This window comes from Myotis davidii, unplaced genomic scaffold (genome assembly GCF_000327345.1).
Source record: "Myotis davidii unplaced genomic scaffold, ASM32734v1 scaffold473, whole genome shotgun sequence".
Taxonomy (NCBI): domain Eukaryota; kingdom Metazoa; phylum Chordata; class Mammalia; order Chiroptera; family Vespertilionidae; genus Myotis; species Myotis davidii.
The window spans coordinates 3,662,366-3,671,896 of NW_006284843.1; the positions used below are offsets into that span (position 1 = coordinate 3,662,366).

At 37.6% G+C, this 9,531-nt stretch overlaps 1 protein-coding gene across 1 annotated transcript in view; it reads left to right on the forward strand.

Moving 5' to 3' along the window:
- Window positions 1-236: 236 nt before the first annotated feature.
- Window positions 237-9,531, forward strand: part of PAM (peptidylglycine alpha-amidating monooxygenase) — a 174,575-nt gene continuing 165,280 nt past the window's right edge. The window contains exon 1 of the mRNA XM_015558149.1: window positions 237-247. The gene's annotated coding sequence lies outside the window, so the exon portion shown is untranslated. The remainder of the gene's footprint in view (window positions 248-9,531) is intronic.

Sequence of the window (9,531 nt, forward strand, 5' to 3'; positions counted from 1 at the left end):
TATCACGAGGTCCTTCCTGCATTGGCTTCTGCCCTTCTCTTCAGTCTTTACCCCCCACCCTTCACCTACCGCGTTCCTCATGCTCTGTCCTTACTACTCATAGTTCCTAGAGCTGGATTTGCTCTCTCCTGCCTCAAGGTTGACCTATAGGCTCTTTCCTCTTCTGGAGATGCGCATTTCCCACTGGCCACCTGGTGAACACCTGCTGCGTAGCTCAGATAGGTACTTTGTGAAGCTGCCTGTCTTAGTCAAGGCTGTTTGGTTTCAAGGAATAGAAACCCACTCAGATGATCACAAATAAAAATGTTTATATAAATGAAAGAGCAGGCCACATCATGGACATTCCCCACTAGGTCAGGAAATAGACTAGGTCACTGGGGATAGAAGAGGACAGTCAGGAACCACGGCTGCTCCCAGGTGGTGTCTGATTTCTCTCACTCCTCTCTGTTTCATGCTCTTTTGATATACGAAGTGATATTCTGCCTTCCCTACTCTTTTGTCACTTCAGCTTGCTCATGGCTTCACGTTGGCTTACCCTGTCAACGTGGCCCTGGCTCTGCATGTATTTTCAACTCAACTAACATCTCATTTTCACACGTTCAAATTCTGAGGGAGTGCTATTTGGATTGGCCCAGTTAAGTCAATTAGTACGGCTGGGGAGTGAGGTCATACCTTACAATGGGCTACGCCGTTCAAGGTTGAAGGTGTGTGTTTGGTGCTACTGCTCTGATTTGACTACCTAGAGGGAGATGACCCCTGTGCTTTCTCCCAAGCCCCTCTCTTTACTGTGCTCCTGAACAGTCTTACTTAATCTTTACTCAAAGAGTGTAAGGTATTCAGACTTTAGGGCATAGCATCTCACTTCATCTTGAGACATTCTTCTCCAACTCTCAGGGTTGTTTTTCCTCTCACAGTTTCATGCCAAGTAAGAAGAGCAAGTTCACTTTTTTTTCACTAGACATGCTCTCACTGGGATTATAATAAAATCTTTTTTGTTGTTGGTTGGTTCAGGGGACTTAATGCTTTGTTTATTTGGGAAGAAAAAAATCGGAATAAAATGTAAAAGAAAGATTTTTAAATCCCTTCTGCTGTGCAAATTTATCTACAGGAGTGAGCTAAAGATAGTAAAATTACATTTAGGTTAATATCATTCAGCTCAACTACTTCCTAAGACTATTCCAGCGAGAGTGCTTTAGATGATAAGAGGCAAAATTTTTCTAGGAAAACTTATTTAACTGGGAATATCCTAAAGAAACTCAATTAAAGCTAAAATCAATCTGAGAATTATAGAGGATTTTTTTTCTTTAAATACATACCACATTCTTTAAATTCTTCCATGATGCCCTATTTTGAGAATTTATCTTACAGAACCAGTTAGGTAATAGAGAATAAAAACATGATAATTAAAAAAACCTGATTTTATTGATTATTGCCAATGAAAAATACTGGTTTTTTGAGGGACCTATTGCAAATATCTTGCATGTCCTCTTGACAAACCTCTTGCTTCATGCTGGAATTTGCAGAATAATACAAACATGCTTTCCTACTGTGGGTGTAGAAGGAGGACACACCCAATGAGAAGAATTGGGTAATTTTCTTAAAATTTGTCAAATATATTCCCTTTCTCTCTCTCCATTACCTTCTTTTTCTCCTTTTTTTTCCCCTTTAACTAGGAGCCATACAACTTGATTGTGCATTACTTTTTCCATCTATAAGAGGCTAGTGATACCTCTTATGCTTGCTACTTATGATTATTTGGGGGGAAAACGTGAATGTACCTTATAGACTAATTGTGCTTTAGAAAGATGAGACACAGCTTGGGCCTAGTATATGCAGTGAAGGGGAAAAAGATGCTGACATGTGATCCTTGCCCTAAAGGACTAGCACTTAGATTGGGAGTCAGACAAAGCTAGGCTCTTTGCCTCAACATTCTAAGTCAAAAGATTTGGAGTATGGCCTGCTATTATATCAAGCAACTCTCCCCCTTCCGGATTCTTGTTATTGGGTAAGTTTGTGAAATACTGACAAAAGATCTCACTCTCATTTTCTTCACTCATTAAATGGAGGTTAAAAGAAAATGCCTACCCAGTCGATTGTGATGAAGTATGAATAAAGGAACATTCCTGGAAGTACTTACATGGTGCTTGGAACGTGATAGGTTCCAAGTTTAATAAGTGGTTCCCCTACCTTTCAGTAAAACAGAGGGAATTGATCAGAATCCCAAGGGCAGTACAAATAAAGTGTCCTGGTACTTCAGAGCAGTAGGAGGAAGAGCTTACTTCCATTTGGGAAGGAGAGGAGAGGTGTTCCTTGCGTTAGCCTACCGCTAGGAGAGGTAGTGTGTGCAAGGAAGTGGGGAGTCAGGGGTGTTAATGGGCAGGCCCTGGCATCTAATAGAACTTGGTTTCAAATACTGGCTTTTCTATTTAATAGCTAAGTAACCTGGAGCATATCATTTTACCTCATATGCAGCAGTTTTCTCATTTATACCATAAGGGTAATAATAAAACCTAGCTTATGGGATTGTTGTGAGTCACTAAAGCACTCATCATTCATTCATTCAACAAGTATTTCTGATCACTTATTATTTGTCAGGCATTGTTCTAGATGCTAGGGATATAGCAGTGAAACGGAAGAAGCAGAACCCCATCATTCAGTCAGTGCTCAAGAAATGAGAGTCATTATTATTCTGTAATATTATTCTGCCTGCCCTGTTGTCTAATTTATATCTTGTTACCATGACACATATATAAATTACTAGAGCTATAATTGTTTGGCTGGAGCCACAGAATCAAAATTGTAGAGCCCAGCTGGAAGGGACCACAGAGCTCCTGTGGAATGTTGTTGATGCCCACTGTATACACCAGGGGTCCTCAAACTTTTTAAACAGGGGGCCAGTTCACTGTCCCTCAGACCGTTGGAGGGCTGGACTAAGTTTAAAAAAAAAACTATGAAAAATTCCTATGCACACTGCACATATCTTATTTTGAAGGATAAAAACAAAACGGGAACAAATACAATATTTGTATTTGCATGTGGCCCACAGGCTATAGTTTGAGGACCCCTGGTATTCACAGTTGGTAGCTGGTGATGCACAATACATGTGCACCACTGTGTTTTTCTAAAAGTGGTGATTGATTGATCACTGTCTGATCTGGGCACATGCTCGGTTAAAATCCTTTTGTGGGCCAGAACTCATATTTTGGTGGTGTTTAGACTTAATAGGCATTAGCCATGGTAAATTTAACAGGTCCACATTATGTGCATATGTATGTTTTGAAGGCAGAACATTGACACAGAAGGTGAAGGAGAAGGCAGGAGTAAGGATATATCCTTTTGACTTCATTATCATCAGGCATGTAATTGAATTAGTCAGCCACAGTTGGCCAACAACCAGTTTTTACTGTTGAGATTCACATACTATCCCAACATACTAGATTATTGTACTGATGGTTTTGTTCCTGGTCTATTGCTTATTTATTTTGCCAAGCACCCTCTTTGTATACATGGCATTTGTAGTACAGGGAAACCATGTCTAAAGAGTTTGGCAATGTACCTAAAAGCCAGTTACTCCGTGTGGAAGTATGCAACAACTGAAATAGTCAAGAAAATGAGGCCTAGTAATAGCTAGCAGCAGGAATTTTAAGAGGGCAGAAAGAGAAAGGCCCTTATTAAATGTTAGAGGGCATTGTTCTTGAGCACAAATGTATATCTTCCAAAATCCCAAAGCTGAGAATTAGCACTGTAAGCTTTTGTGAAAATTATTGCTGCTTGTGCCATTTATTAATGGTATAGATGCCACAGTAAAGACATTTAGCACTTTTATGAATGAGAATATTCTTTTCGGTTCTATTTTTAGCCCTTTAGTTTAGGAAACAGTTTTCTTAAAATAGTTTCAGTTTGGGATAGACATCTAAACACGTTTTTATAAAATAAAAGTCATTAAGGTACACAATATTTTCCAGAAAATGATTATTGCATTCAGTTATAAGTAAATTAGCTTCTAATTAAGTCTTTTGTTAATTTTCTGTCCCTTCTGTATTTATCGGCTATCATAAGTTACATTGGGATTTATGTTTATTTCTTTTTTAACATTTTAGACAAATATCCAAGTGTACCTACTGTCATTCAATTAATAGGATAGCTTCCTACCTTCTCGGAACAAAAATATTGTATGGAAAATGAATAAAGCTATGCAAAATAGTGACTCTGTGCTTCTGCAAGGTGGTGTACTCCATGGCATTGGTTATTGAGAACTGTTTCTTCATGCTCTCGGATTTCTTTTGAAATGTGACATAGGAAGAAAGATACGTAGAAGATTTTGGATGTTTTTGGTGTTTTCCAGTTGTATTTTTAAGATTGTACCTTTGACCTGGCCCACTTAGCCATATTTTTGTCCTATAATTACTGTTTGAGTCCTTAAACACAGAGTCATGCAGAGAACTATTGAAGCTGTGGCAGGGTACATAGTTTGAAAACACCCATCAGATATATAACTACTAAATTACCCATTGATTTCACAATACAAATGACAGAGTCAATAAAATCCTATTGTCTGGTACAGATGGAGAGTCCAGCAGAGCAAACAGTGATCCTGGTGGTTAGTGTGTCCTGGGTGCTTGTCAGAATGCAGGATGGGAAAGGGACGTGTTGTAGGAGTGGAGTCTACCTTCCGTGGACGTGGCCTCGATGAAAGTCTGGGGAGCACCCATTCCCTTACTACTCCCGACATAAGCCTCCTGCCAAAACACTGCCCTTGTTTACCCTTTACCTGGAGTTCCTGTCACAAGATCAAATGCAAATTTCAGCCGCTTCCCAGAGCCTTTGGAAATTGTCCTACCCTCAGGGATCTCCCCTTCTCTCAAAACTGGGTGCGTATTATTTTTTACATACAGCACTCAATGTACGCTCCCCTTGTTATTAGTTTTCTCTTTCAATTATGTAATTTATGAAAGGTTCAGTGGTATATTGTTTATTCTTCATCTAGAAGGTCAACGAAATGCTTTCCTTATGAAGACATTATGTTGGGCGTTGAAGGAAGTCTGGACAAAGAAACAGGATACATTTTGTCCCTGGTTCTGTTCTGAACGTAGAGAAGGAACTTTGAGAGAGCACTTAACCTACCTTTGTTTCTTTCCTCAGCCTATTAAATGAGGGAATGAACTAAACAATCTCCAGGTAATCTCCTTTAAAATTGTACTTCTGGGACTTCACGTTCAACTGGACAGATTGCATACATGATTTTTATCTCCTTTACCTCTAAAATGTTTGGAAAAGAAATTTTAAAAGTTATAAACCTTCAAAGATAAAAAGCATAGGAGATATTCCACAGCCAAGTAAGAAATTAATACATATTTGGAAAGTGGAAAGTAGAGGACTAATAACAGATTTACTAATAGTAGTAGCTTCTTCAACTATGTGCCCTGAGAGGCAAGACCCATGAGAAACAAGCTCATTGGCCTCAAAAACAACACAGAAGCGTTGAGCCCTGCTGGTAGCAGTATCATGGGAAGTAGGGATGCAGTACGGGGCTAAACCCAGGGATGAGTGTGAGCCCACTTTGGCCTCCTCTCCCTGCCTTGCTCTCAGAACATTGGCAGCACATGTCACTGGCTCAGGAGAGCGGTGGCTTCTTCTCTAGTTAATTGAAAAGCTCTGGGGTGAAAGAGGACTTAGGGAGGTATCTGACTTGAAAGGGAGGACTCGAAAGGGAGTGGGGAGGAAGAAAAAGGAATTCAGCTGGAACAAACAATGTAGAAAGGAATAGAAAATAGAAAGAGCTGAAACTCGAAAGAAGAGTTGAAAGGTGAAGTTGAGGAAATATCTAAAGGATGAAAACAAAACAGAGAGACACTAGAAAGAACTTCAAATATAGGAATTCTAAAAAAAGGAATAACAGAGGTAATTAAAGAAAATAAATTATTAAGGAAAGACGTAGAATATTTATTAATAGAGTAGTTAATAAACCTGCACCTTAAAACAGCATAGCTAGATAAATGAGATGCCGAGGAGAATGAATGAGAAAAGAATCGTATCAGTGCATATCAGTAAACATTTAGAACAGGAGAATAAGAGAAAATCTTAAGAACTTCCGGAGTGAGAGTGAAGGAGGAGAGATATTGAGAAAGATCACAGATAAATTATGAAAAATCAGAATGGCATCTGACTATATGAGAAATAATATAGAGGAGTAATACCTTTAAAGTTCTTAGAAGAAATAATTTTTATCTTGTAAATCTATATATAGCCAAATACAATGAAGGATGAAGTTAAAATAAAGTTATTCAAACATGGCTCAGGAACCGTGCTGTATTTCCTGAATTATAACAAAAAAAAAAGTACAAGATATGTAACAATCATAGTACACTTACTTGGCTCAATGGAAAACAATATTTATATAATTTTAATAATTTAAATATAGGTTTTACTAAAAATTGTGAGATGTCTATTGGAAAGCAGGTAGGATGGGAAGGGGCGTGGGGGGAAGGGGGTGGAGTACAAGAGAGTTATATTCTCATCTTCCAAAGTAAGAAGTCAATAGATAATGAATAGAACTGTGAATCTGTACGTTGAAACATCAACACATTTGGAAAAATAAAGGTAAATGCCAGAACAGTCTGCTAAAAGGGTAGCAGATATTGCTGCTGAGGGGATAGGAATTGGGGTATTTGGGCAGAGGACTGCTATTTCATTGTAAGATTTTAGTACTATTTAACTATGTATATATACTGCTTTGATTTTAAAAATTATTTTTAAAAGTGTATTTTCTATTTCTAAAATGATATATAATTTTATTAATGTTCTTAGGAGAAAAATTCAGAGAGTTTCAGGAGTGGATGAAATCCTTAGGTGTGTGCATATGTAGTATTTTGATTTTGTATTGGAACATGTTGAATAATTGCTATATCCTTGGAGGGTAATTGTAGCTCAGTAAAGAATTTCCCCTCTAGTGTGTTTTGTTTTTACATAAAAAAGGCTGTCTTAATGAACCTTTATCTCATTACAGTGTAATACCAATAATGATTTAAATATCAAAATGAAAGGGAAAATATCAGTTTTATTTTCTTTTAGGCAAATTAATACTGCGTAATCCATTAATTTTTCTGACTTTAAAAATAGCATTTGCTTAAGACAAAACTTAGTGATAAAAGATGTTGACCTCTTTTGATAGCAATAAAATTTTCGATATTTTATGAAAAGATAAGGAGACAATTACCAAGTGGCAGAAATGAGAAATGAAGTAGGCCATCCACAATGTTAATTTTGCTTAGTCAGAATGAAACAATTAATAGTATTTTTTAGTATCGTAAAACAACTCTGTGGCCTTCAGTTCAACACAAAGATAGCACATTAGTGCTGTGTTATTATCTATGGAAGAATAAATTTCACTTTTTTTCTTTACCTTAACCTAATTGACAGAATAATTAAAGTATATTATATTTGAATTAACCACTCATATTTAACAATATTATTCTTTGATTCCTGTCATTCAGTTTATCTTTTCTTTAATCATAGAGGAAGATAACATGAAATAAAATACAAATTCTACCCTGCATAAAGAGCAGTATGGGTACAGTATTTTCCTAGATATATACCAGCATCACCAATCTAGAAGTTGCCTTCCCAGTTGGTATCCAGCCTGAATTAACAAAGTGGTCATTTGCTGGCCATTATGATAGTGGAAGTGACCTGCCGGTCAAGCATGGGCCATTAATTTTGAATGCATTGATAGAGACATAAATTTTTCTGAAAATCATATTGAAAGATAAAATGTTCAGTTTCTTTTAAGTACATTTTGATATACCTCAGGGCTGATTATGAGATCCATTGATTATTTTATAGTTTTATTTTGTCAATTTTAAAGAATTTAACTATGTCCTTAATGTATTTTAAAGTAACAATAAATATGATCACTCTAAACCTATAACTATTGTAGCCTTATTAATCTTATACTATATAATAAAAGCCTAATAATGATAGGTGTCCTGTCGGCCGGTCAGCTGTTCAACCAATCAAAACGTAATATGCTAATGATATGTTAAGGCCGCTCAACTGCTCACTATGACGTACACTGACCACCAGGGGGCAGACGTTCCAACCAGTAGATTAGCTTGCTGCTGGTGTCCAGCCGATCGGGACTGAGCAAGATGTGCCAGACATGCCCTGGAGCCCTCCCACAGGCCCTCCCCAGCTGGTCAACCTCCGCATCCCTTCCTAGCCCCGATTGTGCACTGGTGGGGTTCCTCAGTCTGGCCTGTGACCTCTTGCAATCCAGAACCCCTTGGGGGCTGTCAGCAAGCCGTTTTGGCCCAACGGCAGAACGACCAGTTGCTATGACACACACTGACCACCAGAGGGCAGACACTCAATGCAGAAACTGCCCCCTGGTGGTCAGTGTGCTCCCACAGGGGAAGCGCTGTTCAGCCAGAAGCCGGGCTCATGGCAGTCAGACATCCCGTAGGGCTCCCGGACTGCAAGCAAGAAGGCACAGGCTGGGTGACCCCTTCTCTCCCCGCCCTCCCCCCCCCGAGCACCAATTTCATGCACTGGGCCTCTGGAAGTATAAATAATAGCTTAAGTTCCTATTTTTTTCTATTTTTAGGCAGTCTTTAGGAATATGCCATTTAAAAAGAGATAACAGGCTTTGGTGGAATTACTGGAATGAAAGGAAATTGTTTGCTTTATCAGTTTTACACATTGTCTTGAGTTAGTGGTAGGATGTAAGTTTTTTTATCTGCATGATTTCTTCACCATTTGAAAGAGAGTTAACCTTAAGATAATAGAAACTCAATATCATGGGAAACATTTTTAAAAAATTGTACATATATATGGCCTTTTAAAATTGCATTTGAAAAGCTGAGAAAACTTCCATTTCTTCCAGCAGGTAATTCACATAATTCCTCTATTTAGGAATAAATATTCATTTAAATAGAATAAAGTAAATAGTTGTAAACTCTCATTACTCATATAGCATTTAGTACTTGTGTAATACTTAGTAGTCACATAGCACATTTCAGTTTTAAAAGGTTTAAGCAATTATGTTACATTTTTATGTTAGCATTCCTATAAAGAAATAGGCAGGTATTACTAAAAAGAATCTATTTGTCCCATTTAAATCCCAGGTACCTAGTTGGCTCTACCATTTTATATTTATTTGTTCCTAGAAAATATCTAACTGGTTTTGGGATAGTAAATGCATGTTATTTACCTCCACCACTGATGTTTTTGTGCAGTTGGTTCCACAAGCCTGCTTCTTTATAGTTTAAGTCATGCAAATGAATTTGAGGCCAGGACATCGTTACCTGTCAGTGAAAGTATCCAATAAATGTTCCCTAATAATCTGGACATAACACTGGTAATTTCCTTGAAATATAAATTGTTTTTCACAATTACTAGAGCACATCTCAAATGACTTAGGTTAAGATTTTATTTACATTTTTGCTGAATGATGGAGTTACTGTTTTTGCTCTTATTTTTAGCATTAGGAAGAGTGTTTAAATTGGGATTTTTTAGTCCTGTGTCCCTGTCCCC